The 23,942-nt window shown below is 30.5% G+C and overlaps 1 long non-coding RNA gene across 1 annotated transcript; it reads right to left on the bottom strand.

Annotated features, from left to right (window-relative positions):
* Window positions 1-857: 857 nt before the first annotated feature.
* LOC129967158 (uncharacterized) lies at window positions 858-6,973 on the bottom strand. Its single transcript, XR_008784353.1, has 3 exons — window positions 6,850-6,973; window positions 4,688-4,860; window positions 858-3,609 (listed from the first exon to the last, which is right to left on the bottom strand). It is a non-coding gene; the product is annotated as an uncharacterized LOC129967158 (long non-coding RNA).
* Window positions 6,974-23,942: the final 16,969 nt, after the last annotated feature.

The following is a 23,942-nucleotide window of genomic DNA, read 5'->3' as shown; positions in this document are numbered from 1 at the left end:
TCCAGGGAATCTGGTCTTGAACCTGGATCCCCTGGTCCCGAAGACCAGACCTTATCACCCTTAAAAGATTACGAAGCTATATTTTAATCATTCGCTGAAATCATTTAATGCATTCAGGTTATCGGTAGCTGGCGATTGATTGGCGTTATTCGAGCTATAATAAATGCAGGACTAGAAGATTCGAAATGAAAATTGACTTTACCTAAATTAAACATAACTTTACTAGTATTTTAGGGAACATTCCCGAGTTTAAAACTTCTAGGTTTGTATTATAATTTTCCGTTTTTGCCGGTTTTCGAATACGTCCAGAATTTCTGATATGTGGATTCTAATACTTTGACATTAATACTTGAAACTTTATAAAAATCTAAAAAAAACGCCTTTTGGGAATGTTAATGCTTCCTTCGACTTTAATTCGCTGATTAGAAATAAACTGCTACATTTTAGGGGAAAACTTGGATTCTAAGAGTTAAATTTAGAAAAATGCGATTGGAAGTTTGAGCTATTTTTCAAACTTTAAGAATTAGAAAGTAATTTAATTTGCACTTTTAGAAAAATTAGAACTTGCGAGTTCAATTATTTAGAGCTCGTATTAACCTCTTATAGAATATCGTTGCTTAAGCAGTTAAATATTTAGTTTTATAGGAACAATCACAACGAAATTTTAGGATACGATTAAAGCGATATTGGGAAGCATACACTGTCCAGCCTTGAGATTCATATACATTAGTTTAAATATGAAACCAAAATACAGAAGAACTACAGTTACAAAATGAGAAATATTTAAACTTTAACTTTACTTCTAGACAATTTTAATCATTTCATTCAATAGCAAATTAAGTCGTAATATAGTGACACTGACAATGCAATAAAATCTTAACACAGATGAGACATTTAAACTTGCGACACAGTTCATAAAAGATTTAAAATGTTATAAAGTAGAGAATATTCAAAATTCAGAAAAATTTAAGCTTGCTTTACTACAATTAATCTTTAAAATGGGAAAGGAACTTCAAAATTCAAATCTACTGAAAACATTCGCGTAGTCGTAACCCTGAAACGCTTGATTTATGGATATTAATACACAATGTCCAAAAACCAAGAAACGTAATGCAAGTTTTTCCGAGTACATGAAAGTTTTTAAACGAGAATCATTTAATTAAGTCTTCATAGCACAAAATTATTTTTATTTCATTTTTGAACTAAATATTATAGAACATACCGCAACAAATTAGATAGGCATAAACTAAAGTTAGCATTTGAATGAAACGAATGTTAATGTAAACTCAAACTTACAAACATGGCTACTTAAAATAAGTTGATAGGTGAATGAAATTGGCGAGTTTGACATGCGCAAAGTCATTCTAAGTTTAAGCCTCGGTTGTTTCACTTCCGAACTTCACTATCTCGCAATTAAAATTTCAAAGAAAATCAAAATTTAGTCTTAATTTTTTTAAGTGTTATAGAAGAGGTGAGAAATTGTGTTAATGACAGTTATTTTCAGCTCAAGCAGATAAAGTTTCAGTTCAGATGAAAAATTCTTTATTATCTACGTTGCCAGTTAATGCAAAAGTGTAAATATGAAACTATATGAAACAATGTCTGCTTCCGGATTAAATTGGAGGCCTACCAAGATTAAAATGTACAAGTTAAGGGAACTATTTATACAGAAACTAAAAAGAACAGATAAGTTAGAATTTTAATCTCATCCTCAAGACTCTTCAAACCATCATTAGGAAGCCAGTTTTCGAAAGACAGTTATAATAAACTCGAAGCAAGATTCCTACCCGCAAGATCCAAGATTTCTACCTGCAAGTTTGCTAATGTCGCAACTTAAGATTTAAGAAATAAAATTGCCTACCTACCATATTTTAATATTCAGTGCCAATGTTTCATGAACAAATCACACTTTCATAGGTTTAAAACCTTCCCCAGACCCCTTGAAAACCCGATTAATAATCAAAAATATCAGACCCATTTGCCTCCTTTTATGAGTAGTTCACTCGCTACATTCCCCGTTTCTCATGACCGATGCTAACCCAATCCGTTATCACGTTAAGCACTGGTTCCCCGCGGACCGATACTCTCCGCTTAGACCGCCGGTCCCAAACAGCCTAGACGGAAAGTATACAGGGACCAGCATATCCTTAACGTGCTCCCCTATCCCATCTATACACCAAGCCCTGTTTGAGTGCCCCAATTTTCCTTAAACCTATTATGTGCAATTTCTTCTCGCAACATTGGCATCTAACTGCCGATAGTTAAAACTTCCCGAACCCTATCTCGCATACTTCAAGTAGATGCAATTTCTTTGAATCTATTAAAGACTTATTCGTTTCATTTAATCCTGTTCAACTTGCGATCGTGTTTAGATCCTCATGCCATAAAAAGGTACTAAAATGCCACGAGTTTAAAAATAGTGCCTTGCGTTGTGAAGGTTATCGTTTTATATTAAAAATTTAGTAGACGAACTTTTTATAAGTGTTCCAAATTTATGGTTTGAGGAGAGCATTAATTGCTTCTTAACAGACCAGAATTAGCAAAACCTTTATCGTTTTAAGTTTTATTATTTAGTGTTTTAAGAAATAAGATTACACTCTAAGAGGGGAAAAATTTGTTTAATTTAGGTATTAAATACCGTTTAAAATGTTCGTGAAGTTTTCCTGCCAATCAAATTGAAGCCTTGGAAGTTAAGAAATTTGATCCTGTTAATTAAGGAAACGACAAAAATGTGAAAAGATTCAGCTATTACTGAACTCACGACAGATTGATGAAATATGAAACTATGGGAAGGGGCTTGATTTGATAAATTGCTCGACATCGGAACGCGACACGAATTAACTGAAGCTCCTATCCACGGTTAGGACCTCGTATACTTCAATACTGTACATTGAACGAGGATGAAGTGAATAAGTGCCAATTCATTAAATTTAAACGAAATTCGACGTTATGACCGCAAACGTATGTTAACTAAACAAGCAAAAACATTACGATTTTACGTTTCATACGATGTACAACATTCACATTGAGGATACAACTTTATTAATTTTGTTCTAATTTAAATCACGACTTCATTACAATGTTAACCCTAGCCTCTTTTCTACAAAGGAAATAAATCTTTTCCAATATCTTCATCCATTTCATTCAAAAAATCAGAAAATGAAGAACCATAGAAAATTGGATTAATATTTAAAATTTTTATGAACTGCTAAGAGCTCGAAATCGCATTTCATACAATTGAAGTTCCTTTTCCCAACTAACGTTCGATTACAAATTGCTATAGATTCAATTAAAGTTAATTTTATGTCAGTTTGCAGCTACAAGAACATTTATATACATGAAAATGATTACTGAAGATCCATATGAATTCATACGATTAAGTTCCATTTGTTGCAATTAAGTCATAGTAACTTGACTATTTTATGTATTACGATTTCCAGAATCGTCCAATCATAAATATAACTGATGTTTTTACCATCCAGCTTGTTGACTGTCTTCGATTTTGAAGCGTTGAAGATTGGGCGATGCGCACAATGACAAAATTAGGAGACAGTGATCAGCATCTAGATCCTTCGTTGCAAACTCTCCTAACGAAGTTCATCAACAGTCCTGAAAAAACAAATTTAATTTCATTAATGCAATGAAAGTAACGCTTGCGAAGTTATAACCTAGTTTTCAAATGTAATCTGGCAACCATAATAATACCCACACCAAAATGGTATGCAAATTAACACGTGTAAGAATAGAATCAATTACTATAGTGTCGGGACAAAACTGATAATTACTTCTTATCAGTTGCCCCAGGATAAGAATTTTTTTTGCCTGGAAATGGGAAGTAATTAGCATCCCGGGCAACTAACAGAAGACGAGAGATAAATCCTACCAACAAGATTTAAATTGAATATAAAAACTTGAACCGATTCTGCAAATAGGGTATGTTGCGACCAAACCCTCAGTAAAATAAAACAAAGGCGGAATTTGAGAAGCAGAAGCCTACAGAAAATGGCGATTTCGAACAATATGATGGTAAAATGGAGATGAATCGTTAATTCTAAACGCAAGATTCGATTTTTCAGCGTGTATCTGAAAATCAATCGACTATCCTTACATTAAGATTTTTACAAAGTTTCAGTAAAGGTATGTTAACCAAGAATTTGGGAAGATCGTCTCAATATGAAGCCAATCAATTTTAAGTTAAATCGGAAGCAGAAAATTTATCAAACTGAATATTTAAAGATACCAGCGAACTGCGAGAAACAGCTAGAATATTAAATGCGACAGAATATTAGTATGCATTTTTTCAAGAACTGAATGGCTTAAATATTCGGAATATGGATCCCCATGACCTTCAAGACGAGTACGATTCGTCAAATAAAATTTTAAATAAAAGATGTAGGAGGTTGCTTATTTTAATTGCTTTCCGAATTACCCATTCATTGATGGCATAGTGCAATCGTTCCCAATTGAAAATTGGTCGATAGCTATCCTTCATGATTTATTCACAACAAGCGAATATTCAAAAAAATCTCAGGTTTCGAATTAACTTTAATTTTCCGAACACTCAAGATATTCATTGCAAAATGCATGACTAAAATACTTCTAATGCTTTTAGATTTCTGTTTCTTGAGTCTCAAGAAATGCAATCCCTCTTACCAAGATAAAATAAACATGTATTTCAGATTCTTACCTTAGTAAGTTGAAATAAATTCCTCGGGACGAGTTCATTGCATGAAAGGCGTTTTCTTAATTTCAGTTGCATAGGTAATCATCAATGAGGATTGATGTAAAGCAGCAATTGTCAGGAATCCGTTGCAACTCGAAATTAGCTCCAGCTTGTGTACAACTGTTTGTTTGAAGTTCCTGTAATAGATAAAGACTGCATGTTAGAAATATTTAAGCTATTAATTTTTGTACTCTATGCCACATCTTGGGCTCCTATTTAGTCATTGCATCATCAATTGATTTTTCAAGAAATACAATAGAGCTGAATTTGCTTCACGAAGCAATAAAATAAATGTAAATATTCAACTAATTTTCCATCCAAGTAAAATGAATAAAAATACAAACTCTCATTTCAAACTTCATTAGTTTAGTGACGCTTCACAATATTTTTCTGAATAACGAAAATTAAGAATAGACATTAATTTTAAAACATTCCTTTTCCACCCGTTTTTCCTCCTAAGTGTATAAATGTAGCAGGAATACATCCGATGCCATCTGCACTGATGAAATCTTTAAAGTATGTTTTAAAATGCAGAAGCATTTGCTAATGTATCCGGCCTATTTGATAGGAGTATAATTTAAAGTCTGCCTTAAATGCTGCAGAAAAAATTGAAAAGAGCAATCACTGTTTAATCACCGATGTGGTAAGGAGAAAAGCTTTCGTACAATCTTTTAGAGCGCGATTTACCAATGCCGATGATTTCATTTATGAAATCAGTTCCGGCGACTCTAAATTTTAAAAAGGGAAAACGTATTGAAGTCTAAGTTGGTGCCGTTATATCAATAAAAACTACCCTCTGAATTATGAAACGGGTTGACTTCTGTTGCTTTATTTCTTGCAAATCGTTTTGTTTTTAGAAGAATCCGTTAAACGTTTCATTACCGTGACAAATATTTTATCAACATGCATTTTCGTTAATGCCTTTTAATGGCCATTGACTTAAACGGTAAGCATACGAGTACTCAAGTTTTAAATCGATTGTTCGGATATTCAAATCGGCCAGTTGACAAGTTATTCAGAAGATAAAAAGCAACCGATACAAATAAGCAGAACCGAGTATCATTTCGCTCACTATCTACACACGATACAAGTAGATTTAATATCAATTGTGCATTGCAATAAAATTGTTAGATTTTGGAGTTTAGCTTTCGTCTTTCGTTTCGCATACCCTAGATTTGCATAAAGGCTTTACTGTACTTAAACTGTAATAAACGGATTCGGGAATTTCCCGTTTGCAACTATTTGTTTTGATTAAATTCATTACTGAATAAAATTCCAGCTAACACAATTGAATACAATATCGTGAATTCGATGCGAGTGTTCTTTTCAGGCAGAATTTTCTTCATGCAGATCACGCGTTTTTATGTAAAACAAAGCATCTCATTCGACCGCATATTTAGTAACGTTGGTTCAGAGTTAGCCTTTTCTTTCTCATTTAATTTGTTTTAATATTACTATGACAGTGCATTACATTATGCTCGAATGGTGTAAACATACTTGGTTTTCGAAGCAAGTTAACCGTTTGTAGATATCGCCTTTAAATAGAGATTTTAAAAGACTGGTGGTTAGTATTGGAATGGAAGTTAAGCCTGCGATAGCAGGCAGTTTTGAAATCGTTCTGTTAAATACAATGCAAATGGGACTTCCAGCAGTTCATTATTTAAATTTTAGAATAAACTATTCGCCTTTCCACATAAAACTTATAAAAATATTTTTAATAAAAAACGTAGCACACGAGAAGACTAATTTAACCAACATGTTTGTCACCTGTATAGAATTATTTTGTGACACGACATATGAAATATGACGACATAATACGACAAGAGAGGAAACAATTTTCATGTTATCTTATTTAAAAACTTGGCTCGTCGGGATTGATTTTTTAAGTTCGGGTAAAGAATGGAATGTCTTTCTGTGAATTAAATGAAATGGTTGTAAAGACCCGAATCAGAAATTGTTCTAAACTCTTAACTAATTCAGATGTTACATACCAAAAAGGTACTAAACACATTTCGAGATGACAATCATTACTAGAAGTAGTAAGAAAATTTCACTTATGAATCAAAAATTTTTTCGAATCTCCCAAAATTAAAATATTTATAATAGAAACGTTAAAATCTACTTACTAATCAATGGGAAAGATATAGGCCAGCAAGACTCATAACTTCATACACAAATTTCTACGAAAAGCGACCAGCTGTATAAAAATTATCCCAGCAAACTAATCACATATTTCGATTTGAAAATAACTCAAAAGATCTAAAAGCCCAACGATTGACCTGTTTTAAAGTATCTTGAATATTTCTATCCAATCAAAATGTTTTAAATGGATATTTTTTCCTGTTTGGCCGTTTAGAGTCATTTACATAAAATTATTTCTTATTTTATTCATTTGGACCCGATGACAGCATGGTGGTTGAAAATATGTTTTGGCACAAAAAGATTGCTGATTCGTGATAAGATTTCATTATTGATCTCCATTGTACATGAACCCGGGGCACATTAAATGTGGAATCGTAAATCAAGTGTCTTTGTATGTGTGTTGGTACTTATTGGTTCAAGTGTGCGTTGGTATTATTGGTAATGTTGCAGCATTATGTCGATATTTGATCAAGGTTCAAAAAAATGTCTAGATCAATTATCTAGTTCACCATTACACAGACCCTTGTGTGCCATTTTGAATGCAAGGTTCAATTAATATAAACTGACTTTATATAGATTAAGATAGATAAATAGAGAGATAGATAAATGGATAATAATTTGATGTCAATCTAACTAAACTTATTAAATTCATAATATTCAAAGAATTTTGAAACATCTGTAAGGCCCGCGGTGGCCTGGTGGTAAAGTCTCGACTTTCGACTTTCAGGTTCGAAACCCGATTCCACCCGAAAACCGTCGAATAAGTGGGTTTAGTGCACGTTAAATCCGTCGGGTTCAAACGTCTCCAGCTGGTGTTGTGCAGAAGTTTGGAGTGGGGGATGCCAGCTCAGCTTTCGTCCTCGTCATCTAACCGCAGTTCAAAATGACGAGGTCCGTCCCAAGATAGCCCTAGTGTTGTTTTAAACCGGAACGTTAATATAACTAAACCACACCTTGAAGCAGCTATAAATCTAACGAACCATCCTGCTGTTCACAATGACTTTTCCAAACTATTTTTATAGCATTTGTATGTTACTATAATAGTATTTTGTAAGCTTTATAATCAACTGCTATAATACCCAGAAGAAAATTTGTAATGCAAATTATAGTGATCTTAACGCCGGCGTCCTTGCATAGGGGTAGCGCATCTTCCCCGTGATCTGAGCGTCTCGGGTTCGAATCCCGATTGGGGCATGGTTGTTTTTCATCTGAGTCCTATCTATGAGGCGTGTGAATGTGCACTCTTGTAAAAAGGGATTGTACAAGCGAATGTGTGAGCTTCATCTTCATATGAGCTAGAAATCAGATTTCTGCCCTCGGATGTTCAGGGGTCTTTACCCTCAGAAACTACTGCACCCCTTTTCCGTGGTAACGCGCAAGCGACATCATCAGTGATCTTATCTTCATCCCTCTGTTTTTATCTAGGCAAATAAAGATTTTATCTTTTTTTTCCCCCTAAGACTTAAATAAAACAGACTAGTAATCAAATTGATAATTTTTAGAAAATATTTGTTTTCAAACATTAACGAAATATCATGCATTAAGACAATTAGCACCTATAACAGTACAGGAATATCTTGTGAGTCAATAGCAAAGTAAAAAGTACTGAAAGTCTTTTTGCGATTTTCAAGCTGAAAGAGTGGGACAAAAAAAAATAGTTCCTTGTTTCCATTCCTATTTCCAATGAGTAATGATTTCATATTTAATGATTGGAAGTCATTTCTTAAAGACATTTCAGGTCAATTGATAGAGTTAATTAGCTAAATTAAAAGCTTTGTAATTGATTAACGCCTATTTTTTGTTTATCCGATACACTTTCTTGTCTTGAAGCAAGTCCAAATACTTTTGGGGGGACATTTCTGCTTAATATTTTTGGAATTAGGATTATGGAATGCAGCATTTTCTATATTCTATAAATTTTCAATCTTTTAAAACAAATATCAACCCAAAAATAGATGTTACTGCTTAAAAATTATATTCTGAAATTCCTAGTTGGTTTTTAAGCTGCCTAGAAATAACAGAAGCCCTATTGTATTATATGTTTTGTCAAAGATTCGTCGGATGTCCATTCTGTATTTAGTTTTCTCTACATAAACATATAGTATAAGTTCAGATTTATAATATTGCAATTGCCAATATTGCAGTTGCCAGGGCAGGGAAGAAATCTAACAAGTTCGCTAAGGGTAACAACACTTTATTTCGCAAAAAACTTGAAGTACATGTAACAAAATCGCAGCCGAGACATACACAAATAACAGAATTTATTGAAACTCACAGCGTAACACAGGCGTAAATCTTTAAATAGGAAACAACTGAGGACAAATAACTAAAGCATTCACTTAGCAATCAACATTTCATGTAAGCGCTTTACCTTATATAATATCCCAACAGGGTATAGAATTTTACAGAAGAATTTCCAGATTTCAGGTTCTATTAGAAGCTGAATATTTCCCAGAAACTTTAATTTTGTCAATAAAGTCATCAAATTCGTTGGGAAAATTCCCTAAATTTGTCTTTCAGATCACAAATCTTTGACCCAGCATCTATCTAACATTTATTTCAAATCACTGTAAATCTCTTTTCAATAATGATACTAACATTCATCGGGAAATAAATATTATAGATTGTTACTGTAAAAAAACTGCACTATAAGAAAATTGTTACTACAAAAAAGAAATACTGCTGTAAAAATTCCGAAAATGCAAAATATTTTGTTCCCTGGTTTGTAAATTTAAAGAAAACGACCAAATTGAAGTTATAACTAAATCAAATAAATTATAGTACGACTTTTAATACAGTTTTATCAGTCAGTTATACATAACATGTAAATTTCAAGTAGTAAACATAACATGTAAATTCCAAGTAGGACACCTAACATGTAACAATTCCGAGAAGATGAGCAGACAATTCAATCCCGAATTAAGGAGAAATTTTTAATGCGTCAGTAATATGTTAAAAAATTATAATGTTGGGAGGAAGGCGAGTGCTTTTGAAGATTTATGCTGATGGATTCAGCAAATGTTCTGATATTCTCTTTTCTTTCAACAAATAAAGTTTACATCTATGATTTCTATGAAAATAATTGGAATTAAATTATATTTCTGTGAATAACATACTTTGTATCTTATTTTTAAATCTTATTCTTATGTAAAGAAACATTACGATACGTATTAAATTTTAAACGGAAAACACAACATTCTGATTTATGGGTAAAAATATGACGAAGATAAAATAACTGTAGAAATCATTATTTTGATAAACGTATTTAATACTGTTTAATTTAAAATGAAACGTATGCGTTATATTCTCTTAATTAATAGATTTGAGCTAGATTATAAGTAATAGATAAAGATTTTTTACTGTAATATTTATAGTTAACAATCTGATTTTTAATAATGTATTTTGATCATTTAAATCTGAAGTATTATTAATTAATTAATGTACTTTTCGTATATTTTGTGAATATTCAGATTTAAAAACGACTCAATAAAAATTCCAAATTTATCTAAAAAATTAAAAAAATGGAACTTTAATACATATTCGTACACAGTTGCTGCTTTAAAAATTTGTAACTTTTGATAATGTAATGGGTTTTCTTGTATCTGAATCAATAAAGAATGAAATCCTGGTTCAATCATTATTATTTATAATTGAACTACCATTATTACTTGCATCTATTAGGAAATTTAAAGTCACAACAAAAGTGTATAAAAAGTCAATATTATCATGTTTATTAGAAAATATGAGACTACAGAAGGTAGCATTAATAAGTGAATAAAAAATTCCCGCATAAGTAATAAGTAATTTCTCTGATATAACAATGCAATGGGTTCTAGTTACTTCCACGTTTATGACTGGATATTTATCTTACACGAAGAATTGGATTGTGGTGAGGTATACGATTGTTTCAATCGAGTCCGTTAAGATTCCAACCTTAGTTTCACACTTCCTACTGCTGGACGACAGTCTATTAATTCTATTGGATGTTTTTGCATGGCAGAAATAACACTGATCCAAGTGAGGGCCGGGATATCCTGGTTGGTAGAGCTTTGGATACGCGTTCCTTAGATTGCACGTTCAAACCCCTCTGGCCGACGATTCCCCGCGTGCTTGGTGACTGACGCGCGTATAAATCTATCGTGGTCACAAAGTCCTCCATGTCGAGAGTGATACCTCTGGGGATACTGTATCAGAGGTGATCGTTCTCTGATTCAGGTCTAAATTACGATCTGTGGATGAGTGAATGAATTCCGCCCCGTAAAAAGGGTTGTGACGTGTGTGTAGCTAAGTCGTTCTCTTGGCCCTAGATGGCGCTACTATAGAAACAACAGACGCTCTCCCTCCGGCTTAAAATCGCTGTCTTCGTAACAGCGGGCTTGTCCAATGACAAGTGCCATAAAAAAAACACTGATCCAAGTATTACAGTAGGTAATTTAGAGAATTAATTAATAATTACTTAGAGGGTGAATTTCTCTTAAACAAAGAAAAATATGCTTCAATTTTAATTTATTTAATCATGAAACAAAAAATATCGCATTACAGTAATTGAAATCCATGTATTATGGGATGTAAAACGAAATGCCAAATCCTTTAAGAGAAAATTCCCAAAACTCAATAATAATATTATCAAAAATCTCATTTGTTTATTACAGTCGTATGAATAAATATTAGCATTTAATTAATTATATGTTCAATTATTAAACCTATTTAGCAAGATGACACTTTTTCTGTAAAGACTGTGTAGCGTTAACCGTTAATGAATACAGATGCAATGTTTAAAAAGTTTAATTCCTTAATTTAACTAAATATTTAAATAAAAGTTCCTCTTTTAAAGAAAAATAATTTATTAAGATGTTGATTGTTTGTTTAAAGCTTCGTTACTTCTTATTTTTTTATATTGCAAGTCACAAAATTGCAGTAGAGAAATAACTTTAAAAATTAATTATTAAAGTATTTAAAATAAATTGGGAAAAGGGCAAAGTGATAATGATGCAAATTTGAGCCGCCTTGTTGTTGAAATTTAATAAACAAATTATTCTTTTTCAAATATTTATGAGACAAAAATGAAATTTTTACATATTTTTATGTTGGGTGATGAATTCTAAATGTAAAAATAATATATAACACCATATATGCAACATATATATATTTTTAAATATTGTACCATCACCAGACCAAATTTTAAACTAAGCTTTAGATAAAATAAATTTAGAATCCACTCTATCGAAAACCATAATTGTTTTTTTTGTTATATATTAAATTAAATAGATGTGAAAAATGAATTCGTTTCAAAATTGAAAAATTATAAAAGGCAGATTTTTCTAAGAAGAATTATTTGAGAATAATTTCACCTTTGAATAAATTGCATTATTCAGCCATTTAGAATGCGATAGACCAACTGACTAGTGACAGTTTTCCGCACAGGTGTCAGTCACCTCGTGCATAGAGAGCCTGGGAAGTTTCAAATCTATTAAATTATACGGCAGTACTAAATCGACAGCGAATATACGTCCTTATAGCTTTGTTCGAAAGGTAATTCAACCTCTCTGAACAGAACATCTTCTCATACCCCTGTATCCGTAACCATTCCGGTCACTGAATGGTTTGATGAATACAACACGCGAAATTTAATAAAGCCAGAATATTTATGAAAAATATAACAGAAATAAGTATAATATTTACAGAAATTACAAACATAATTAACAAAAAATTGCTAAAAAATTATAACCGATTACTTTAATTTTCTACTTTGTAATAATGAAAGAAGGAATATCTGGATATTAAACAGGAGTATGCTATAAATTTTAAAATATCAGTAGTCCAGTGGTCATTGTACTTGTCATCATAATATGGTAAATAACAGAATAAGTAAACGAAACATAATATAAATTAGAAAATAAATTGAATACTTATTTTAAAAAAATTCTTTGAAAAAGATAATTATAGATGTAAACGAATGGGGAAAATCTTAATGATGCATTTTCTTCCCTTGTTTATTAAATGTGATCACTTGATGTTTGAAATTAGTGATGGTAGGGAGGTATCTCTATTTTCGTTGATAAATCTAATTATTCTACTTTTTTTACATGGATAAAAAAAGAAATATTCAAATGAAGGAAAAAAACTGGATGAAATGTTGGAGAGTTAAATTATAGTGTTATTTGTGTATATTTATTATTATTTATATATACTCTTTTAATAACATAAAATACTCATGTATGTTCTGTACAGGAAAAAATAAACAAAAATAATAATAAGCTCCCTAAAACATAAAAAAATAAACTGTTTTACCCAGTTAATTAAATACAGCCACAATACTAGGTAGCAATAAATATTGCACTCGAAATTTTTCTAATTCATGTATTTTTCTAAAACAAACATATAAACGCAAAAATATTCTTTTTTATTATTAAATTAGTTGAATGAATAAATTCTTAACTTATTGAAAACAGCCCTTCATTTTTAACTTAATGCATAACAATAAATATAAATATTTAAAACATGCATTTGAACATCTGTTTTGAATTATGAATGTTTTACCAACATTATGTTCATTTGAATATAAATATATTATTTAATGCACGGTAACAAGTATAAATATTTAATTCAATGCATGATAATAAGCATCAATATTTAAAAATTATAAATATTTAAAGCATGCATTCGAATATCTGCATAAAATAATAAATATTTTACAAGAATGAATATCCATTTTTTATTATACTATATAAAAATTCATTTCTTTCTTCTCCTTCCTTATTTAAAAAAAACAAAGAAAATTGAGCTTTGTTTATCTTATTTTTGCAAAAATAAAACAACAACAAAAACATTGGAAAATATTTTTGCAAAATGAGAATGTTTACATCATTTAGATTAAGAAACATTGGCACGAATTTACTACGATGAGAACAACAACGAAATACTCTCAAATTTCATTTCTCAAATTGAAAACCAAGTTTCTCTCCTAAAATAATTATCCATGATGTTTTGAATTTTCATTATTTAAAAGTGCAAAATATGTTAATTTAATCAAAATGACTCAAATTTCCAATTTTATTTTTGGATTAACGACAAGATTATTTATTTTTGGATTAACAAGATTAAATATTAAATTACAGAATATTTTTCATCTTACTGTATTTATTAATTCTTTTCCAAATTAAAGTTCTTTTTTCTTGATAAAATCTTGATTTGAAATATTTTGTATAAGGGAAATCAAAGCATTGCGTGATTTTAAAGATATAAATTGAAAATAAATTGATTGTGTCAATTTATTTTCTACTGATTTTTTCTACTAATTTGACCATAAATTGTGCAGTTGGATAAGAAATTCATAAATTAATCAATAAACATTTATTTGAAAAATTTATCTCCAAAATGAATTTAGTTAAGTTGCAAAAGAAAATTTTTTTAACTATAAATTTTATCTACTCACTTAAACTTAGCTCTTTAATCTATTTATTAAAGTGTTTTGTGAATGGAAACGTTTACAAACCAATATTTTTCAGTTTTTTGTAAACAAATAAAGAATTGTAATTGTAAAAAGAATTGTAAATTGTAAAAAGAATTGTAAATTGTAAAAAGAATTGTAAATTGTAGGTAAAGAATTGTAAAGAGTTGTTTTGAAGAGTGTACTAGGATATCGGAATTATTAGCTTGATCTTTAGCTTTCCTTCTTTCCTTTAGCATTCTATTCTTAATAAGTTAAACAAATTCAAGAGTTTCAATTTCGACTTTTAATTAATTAATATGAGAGCTTAAATTACGTATTGTACAATTCAGGAAGAAATATTTTATGGGTTTCTTAAGCGCAATTGAAATTGTACCCATGGATTTGTAGCTTAAAGTTCGAAAAATTATTGATTGCAATCCGTTTTATGTTAAATTAGTACAATTACCTTAATTAATTTTGGGTAATTTTACCTTAATAACTTTTTTTTTTCAAAAAAGGCATTTAAATCTTTTAAATATTTGAACATGAGATTCTGACAAATCTCTCCATTTCAGACTTCTGAGTTCGAAAAATGCAAGTTTGGCATTATATTTGTCTGTCCGTAAACACGATAGTTCAATAACACTTTAAGCTAAACAGATGAAATTTCGCAAATTGCCTATATTCCAAATTTGTAGACTTAAGTCAAATTTTGAAATAAATCTGTGGCGATATGAGATGAGCGTGGATAGAACCTGAGACCTTGTGGTTCGCAGTCCAATAACATGACCACGATACAAAAGCAATTGCTCGGGTAGCGTAGATGTTAACTGGTTTTTTATAAGCTATTCACCACAGACTCTCCCTCCAGTGAGTCGGAGGTGAGACGAACGATATGGCTGTTAAGTGGTGAAGTATTAGCTGTTGATTTTAATGCGCCTGTACCCATTTGAGTAGCACCAAGCGTTATGGCGAGCGTGTGTGGGTGAGTGGTTGCTGTTGTGCGTCAAGTGAGTCTGACGACTTTTGTTTACTGTGGGTAGATGGCGTCACAACAGCTGTACGAAAGTTGAAGGTTCATTGTCCGAGGTCACCAATGTGGTAATATAAGCTGAGCTAGGATAAAACCTGGGACCTTGTGGTTTTCAGTCCAGTAACATGACCACTATACAAAAGCAATTGCTCGGGTAGCGCAGCTGTTAACTGGTTTTTCATAAGCTATTCACCACATATCTATTTGTAGGTAATCTGTCTACCAGGTTTTTTAAATGTAAGTTAAAGTTAAGGTTTTTAAGTTAAGGTAAGTTAAGGTTTTTTAAATGTAAGCAAAACGAAGTCAGCTGGATTACTAAAATTGGGTAAACATCCATTTAGCATCTAAAGTGTAGACAAATAATGAATTTGAAAACAAATACAGTAAGGAGTTTTCACTCTGTAGGTTTGTATTTTCATAAACATGCGAATACTAATAATTCAAAAACGCTAAGATTTAAATATATGAAATTTATTATCATGGCATTAGTGATTCTAATAGCAGTTTCATGACAAACTTTGCTTCAATCGACTGGATAAAACGTCTAAAATACATATTCGGTTCTCTGGTATTATATATTAATCACACCCCAGCAATTAATCATCGAAAATAAACTGAAGAGCACTCGTCACTGTCACTTAGCTCTAAGATCATTAATATGCTCCTCTGTCCCCCAACCTTCTATTAAGTTAGGATGGGTTAAAGCACATGTAGGTCACAACGGAAACGAGGTTGCAGATTCCGTAGCCAAACAGGCCATTTCTGCAGGTACGCCCGTTCAATACCCAGCTCCTAGAAGCCATCTGAAAAGTATTGTAAATGAATTGAGCCTACAGCGATGGCAAGAAGAATGGGATAATAGCTCAACTGGCAGAAACATCCATCAAATCATCTCGAAAGTGTCCTTTAACCCATCATCTTGGAATAGGCTTGACATTATCTTTGCAACTGGCCATGGCCCTTTCCCTTCATATTTCAAGAGATTCCATATTAAAGGATCTGATCAATGTGGCTGCGGCGAAGTAGGCGATCCCCTTCATTATGCCACTAGTTGTCCTCTCACCACATCTTTTCATCTCAAAAAACCCATCCACGACCTAGAAAATATGTGGTGGACCAACGTTATGAGAAACAAGATGTCCAAGGTTAAAATTAGAAATCTTGTGCGGTTCCTACAAGAGAACGAGGAATTGATTTCTCCAGACCCAAGCCCAGTATAAATTTTCGTTTCATTTCTCAATACTCCCCACTCACTCATACTCCCCACCGAACACCTCCCTCATCATTATAATATAGTATATAGTTACTTTTTATGTGTATTGATGATATTTTATGTCTTTTTATGTGTATATTGATATTTTATGTCTTTTTTTGTGTATATTGATTTTTTATCTTTTTATGTGTATTTCTTTTATCTTAATAAATACTCCCACGTATATCCTTTCAACCGACAGGGAATCCTAGAGATTCCAAGTTCGGGGATATTCTGTGGTGAAAGAAAGAAAGAAAGAATATGCTCCTCTGTAACTATGGTTTGTCAATGGTATGCGCAATACAATAAACACGCACATTTATTAGATAAAACGCGAAAAAGTTTGGAGAAGACCATTCTTAAAAATATTAAAAATCAATCAGTATTTTTCAATTAAAATTGCTCTTTTTTAAGTTTATAATTAACAGCCTTGCTGTCTTGTTAAAGATAATTTTAGCTTTAAACAGTCTGAAAATGTGTTGTACAAAATGAAGATCTGACTCATTAAATTTATAAATTTTATTTCCATTAGAAATTTTTTTAAACGTTTGCAGCTGTTTATTATAAAAGTGTAATTTTAACTCCCATTTCCAAAGTAATATATTTACTTAATTTTACAAAGTACAATATCAGGGTTTTCAAAGTTTCTCAAAAATGATTCGATTCCACGAAAACTAATTATTTTACTTTAACCTATATTCCAACTAAACAAAACAAAACAACAACAAAAATTCATCTTCGTATCTCATTCTCCATTTTATGCCATTTATAAATTTTTAATAAAAATAAAACGGAAAGATAAATTTAAGCAATCAGGCAATCCATCCAATTTTGAAATATATCTTTCTCTCCAATATTTTCATAGTTTTTTTATATCAAATTACAAAATATTTATTTAAAAGTAAAATAGCTGATTGCTGAATTATTAATCTAACTATTTTTATTAATGGCTGTAAGAGTTTTTAATAAATTTATTTAGATAGATTTATCTACGTTTAGCAAAAAAAAATGAATATTTTTATGTGTTTTTGGAATTAACATTTTTCGAACATATTTTTTGAGAAAAGATTTTGTTTATATTGAATATAAAAATGGGGAGCATTTAATTAAATATCAAAAATAATTTATTATTTTCGTATTTTTCATACTCGACGTTACTTGATATAATTTGAAATTACTGTACTTTTAACTAATAAAAATTAAAATAAATAATTGTATAATTTCTTCAAAACATTTTTTTGTATTTTAGAGTTTGTTAACAAAATATGAAGAACTTGTCATATAATTTGCTTTTCGTCGAAAGATTAAAGTTATAGCATATGTGATCAACAGTTGAAAGCTAAAAATAAAAATACATAAAATGTAAAAACTCGGTGTAATCCTGCATACTATCGTTTGCAAATTCATTTATAATTAAAATGAAATGATTTGTTGCACAAAGAAATTTCTCAAATTATTATTCGAGATGATTCCAATTTTTTTTTTTTTTTTTACATATAAATTCAAAATATTTTTCTCCTTAAAAATGGCAATAATTTTTTAAGAATAATACAAAAAACATAGTTAAACAATGTGAATATCAGCTAAAAATTTTGTTTATAACATGCAATACGAAGGCATATTTTAAAAAGTGAGTTTCAATTTCTATCACTATTTAAAATGAATATTCAAATTTTAAATCATTTTTACACAACTAAAAATTTTAAAGCAGTTAATTAATATCATTATGATAAAATAAATCTTAATTCAATATCTTTTTCCTGTTTTAGCTCTTTTTAATTCTGTTTACTAAACAAATCTGGCACGCAACCATGTTGCTGCCGTCTTAATACTGCGCATGTGCAATAAAATTATAGTTTTTAACCAATCAAAACTAATGCGGGGTTTACACTCGGCCAGTTATAAGACGGCAAGTAGGCAGCATATGCGTAGAAACTCTGAAAAAATGCTGTTCGGTCGAATGCGTTTGTAGAATTTAAAGGGTTTTTTTTTTTTGGCGTGAAAAAATTTATCACTTATAGATTAATTCCAACATTTTTTGTTCTTTCTTCTTTCTAATGGGAGATTGTGTTTTACTTTTTCTTTTCTTTTCTTTTTTTTCATTTTATTTGCCATTTCTTTTCTATAGTTTTCCAAATTTAAGTATGTTGATCTTCCTTTTTTTTATCATGTTTAAAGTGTCAATATTCATCATTTTAATACTATACGGCAAAGGAAAAAAGTGAAAGGACGGCAATTTATAGCCAAATATGGATTGCCTGAATCTATCTTAAGAAATTGTGGCAAACATAAATCAGTCCCTTTCTGCTCATGCGCTGCCTACTGGCCGTCTTATAATTGGCCGAGTGTAAACCCGGCATTAGAGCATAAAATTCGAGTTAGATCACATCAGCGACAGAACATATTATTTTCATTTACAACAAGGGCCTGAAATTCTTCAGGAAACTTTACATGTCTTCCTTATAAAGTCACTTGCAGCAAAATGAAGACACCATTCATTTAATAATTTACGAAATATAATCAAAGCATAAAGGTGCATGGATTCTTTTAATTATGCATTGTATATGATGTTACACAATGTTTCAGTTCTGATTTTGTGCTAAAAATATGAATAATGTAATAAAATTTACTGTTATTTATGATGCCTACTTTACTGTAATTTCAATCACGTATTCCATTTATAAGAGTGCAAGAGTGTTTCAGCATATTTTGAATTTCTAAAGAATTTAATATAACCATTCTAAGATTCAAATTTAAAAATATCAGTTTGTGGAAATTCCTTCTACATTTAACTTCTTTGCTATAGCAATGTAACACAATTCCCTACAATATGGACATATTTATGAATCTCAATAGAATTCAATTGGAATTTTTTATTAGCTGCTTTATACGGCTTTGAAAATTCTGGAAGAAAAATTGTCATATTTCACATATGCATAATCAAAAATGATTTGCTAGTAATATTCATATTCCTCGAATATTGATCTTTTTTATTTCAATACAATGTTACACTGGCAAATCTTCAGGTATTCTATAATTGTCGTATAATATGTATGAAAACTTTGGAGGTTATTGGCAAAAAACAGGCAGAAAAACGTCGGACATTCTTTTAAATTCCCAAATTTGCTTGAATATGCAAGTTATTTTTCGTGCAATATATATGTATATAATTATTGCCTTTAACATATAAAGTTTCTGATGAAAGTTTCGAGTTTTTACATGATTTCTGTGAAAAGAGTTTTGCCGAAATTCTTTTTTTCCCTCATTAATTTCATTATTTTTTTGTCTGTTAACTTAATGTTCTTATGATTCAATTTTCATAGTAATGCATAAGCTCAAACGTATTTTTTAATTAATAAAAATTGAAGGATAGTTCAACGATCTTTTCTGGAGAAGTTCTAAAAAATGTGTAAATCCGAAAACTTCCAGATACTTTTGCATATACAGTATAGGTATACATAAATAAATCTGATAGAAACATATTTTGAAATAATACTGTGTTGCAAACTAAAATTTTTTTATTTTCACCATTTTCTAATTTTCAATATTTAATTAATATTAATAATTAAGTACTATAAATATTATAGAATTTTTATATCTTTTTTTTTTCATCATTTCACTTTCAGGTTATAAAATTCATTAATTAAATTAAATTTATTAACTGGTATGTAGTGAAATTCTGAAAATATTGAAATACCATATTATCATCGAGAACACATAGGTGATTTTTCTTTGCTTCTTCCCCTTCCCAAATCCTATAGCAGTTATGGAAAAGAGTATAAAAAACGAGTGCAAAATTCCATTTTAATAATCATGAAACAAGTCAAGTAAAAGACTTAAAAATGTGTTCACCAACGCCCAATCCAAAATTCGATAGAAAAATGCATCTATCAAATAAAATAGTTTACATTCGTAAGTGCACCGGCGTAATATCTTAGGGGTAGCGTGTCTTCACCGTGATCTGGGTTCGAGTCCCGGTTCGGACGTGGTTGTTCTTCCTCTGTTCCATCTGTGAGTTGTGCGAATGTGCCCTCCTGTAAAAAGGGGTTGTGCAAGCGAATGAGTGATGCGTGAGTGGCAAAGTCGTACTCTTGGCCCCAATTGGCGCTACTAAAACAAGAGACGCACCCCCTATCGGCTCAAATCGCTGTCATCGTAACAACGGGCTTGTCTAAGTGCCATAAGAAACAACAACATTCGTAAGTGCCATTTTAATCATCTTCATGTGATGGATAAAATGATAGAAAAACAAAAACAAAAGTGACAGAATATTTTAGAATAATGAATAATTTTGCAACTTCTTTCCATTCTGCCCAAAGTTGTTTCCTATTATGTCAGATCTATTATTCTTTTCACTTTTCGTTTTGAGTCGTTCACCATGACTCCAAGGCTTATCTAACCGTGAGTGTTTCACATATTTTCTCAAACCAACTATTGAATTAATTTACATGTTTTATCAGTACGAAAAAAAAAACTTTAATCTAAACCCGAAACAGATGAATTTATTTTATTTTGTTGGGGCTAGAAGAGAGAATGGAATAAAATTTCAAGATACCATCAAAATTTCATGACGGCAGAAAGCAAACTCGTTCCAACTTTTTCGTCACTTTTAAACTCATTTCTTTGATAATGAAAGTCGAGTGTGGCATCATATTTTTCTTTCATGTTTTCTGAGGACATATTCCCACCTCAAAACGGTAACTTCAAAAAAAAGAAGCTTGCATTTAATAATTTGTTGCATCTCATTCACCTACCAAGATGAATGGGGGGGGGAATGGAAAATTCTTTTCATCGAAAAAGGGAAGGGCAAAAATATATTTTGGTTGAAAATTTAATGAGAAAAATAGAGACACTGGTTTCATATTTTGCTGGAGGTGGGGGAGGGAGTTGAGACTGTAAAATAGAAAATATTGAAAGGAATTTTGAAACTTATTTTACTAGTATACCGTCTAACAAAAAAGATATCAAAAGATAAATATTCGAAAATAAAAATAATATGATTCAATTAAAATTAAAGCTATGAAGAGCTGATGGAATATAAATTTCTGAATTACCAAAAAAGATGTTTTAGACATTTTTACATTTTTTTCAATTAAACTACTTTTTTACATTAATAAGCTAATTAATTAAAAATGCGTTGATTTTTTATCAACAAAATACTTTTCTCTCTTTTATTATATAAAATATCCTTCACCGATGTCAAATTTCAATTCGAAAATTTAAAAAGCGATGAATATGTAAAGATCACATTTTTAATTAAATAATTCGTAAGTATTTTAATAACCTAATGCGTTTACTATGTTTAATGGCTTTGGTAATATAGCTACTAATTATTGTTTGCTTAAATACAGTTAATTATATTTTTACTTTTGCAGAAATACTGGCAAAACATGAACTTAAGTGCATAAATATAGCAATTTACAGAGAGATGTAAGATTTAATATAATTTCTTTTAACATGTTACATGAATTTTAAAAAACATTTATCATGACACTCATTAAAATCATAAAAAATGGAAAATAGTGGAACTCATTTAAATGGGCGTGTGCGTGTGCGTGTGTGTGTGTGTGTGTCTGTCTGTCTGTGTGTGTGTGTCTGTCTGTCTGTGTGGGTGTGGGTGTGGGTGGGTGGGTGTTGACAGTAATACAAATGAATGAAATTTTAATTTTTAACTAAAAGGGGAAGAAAAAAGTGCGATGTTTTTTGTAGTGCCATTAAAAACCAGTCATTTCTCTTTAGAAGGAATTAAATCAATGTAATGAATACTTGCCACACCATTTCTTGATAATCAAGCATCCACGCATGATAATCAGGGATAACAGATATCTAGTTTTTATAAATATTGAGAACAGAATAGATAACACTTCGACATTCGGTGGGAACTAGAATAACACTTCGACATTTTCCGAGCTACAAAAAAAATACATTGAAATTTGTTAATTTAATTAGTCTAATTACAAATTTAAACAAAAATATACAATTAACAAACAATATGTATCTAAATACATGCACAATAAATTTTTGAAATCAGTTCAAGATCTTCACCTCATGCATGTACATATAGGATGTTCCCAAAAAAGTGGGATAAGTTTTTTGCGTTGTTTAGAATCATCACAATCTCCAGCGCATACCTTCAAACAACAATGTCTGAAATTTTGGTTCGATTGGTTGAGCAGAAAGGCCGCTAGGGTTTCATATGTAGGGGAAGTTTTTTTTTTTTTACCACCCTGTATATATATATATACAGGGTGGTATATATATATATATATATATATAAATTAAATTAAATGCCCTTACAGAGTTTTAGGTAATATAAAGAGAATTAACTGATACTTAAAAAATATACATGTTTCACTATTATGCTACAATTCAAAATGTTCGTTGTAAATATATCAAATAAACAGTTAGTTACTGTTAGTGATTTCAATTATTTATTTTTCCTTTGTGGACATAACTAAATTATCACTTTTTCACAGAAATTCTAATAATATATGCATGGGAATGGACAAATAAATTAAATCATTAAATGAGCTGTGTCCTTAAGCAACAAAAAATTTAAATTATATTTACTATGACATTCATAGAAAAAAGTTGGCAGAAAATATAAACAATAATATAATAATATTACTGTTTATATTTGCTGTTACTGTTTTTCTCTGTTCTTTCTTATACTATTTATATATAAATATAAACAGTAATATGATAAATAAAATACCCATAATAGTTTCATAAACTCAGTGTATTGCGATTCCTTATTTTCAGAGGATAAATAGCTTCTAAAGAACTATAATTCTATTATATCTAAATATTAATATCAATCTCATATGAAAAGGAGGCCTAAATGTTTATCTTACTTTTGTAATAGGAAAAGAAAATATTATTAAAATTCAAAAACAGGTGTCCTTGGATAGGAGGATAATAGGAAGGAGGATAAAAGGATAAAAGGCTCAGGAGGATAAAAGGATAGGAGAATAATAGGAAATTTACTGGGCGCTCGTAAAAACTGCATAAATTAAGCGTAAGTTAATTCCATTCTCCCAGAAAATAAAATTGCCAAAGAACATATTTCGACAATCTTCAAACAATAACAACTTCATACGTTCAATTCGATATTGTTATAAAACTATCTTGTGATTGCACGCAAACGAAATCTAAACGTTGGATAATGGAGAATGATATTTTATTTCACAATCATGAAACACATATAACAAAAAGCAAAAGAATCGTTCTTAAATTGCATCAACAGCAATCAGCGCACCAGTTCACAATGTGATCAATATACCAAAGAAAGCAATATTCCTGGCTTAAGTATATCCATTTATATACTCTCTCCCGATGGGTCATGAATATCTCTAGTGGG

Source organism: Argiope bruennichi, chromosome 4 (genome assembly GCF_947563725.1).
Source record: "Argiope bruennichi chromosome 4, qqArgBrue1.1, whole genome shotgun sequence".
Taxonomy (NCBI): Eukaryota; Metazoa; Arthropoda; class Arachnida; order Araneae; family Araneidae; genus Argiope; species Argiope bruennichi.
The sequence above is the reverse complement of the archived record's forward strand: the minus strand, read 5'-3'. Positions and strand labels throughout refer to the sequence as shown.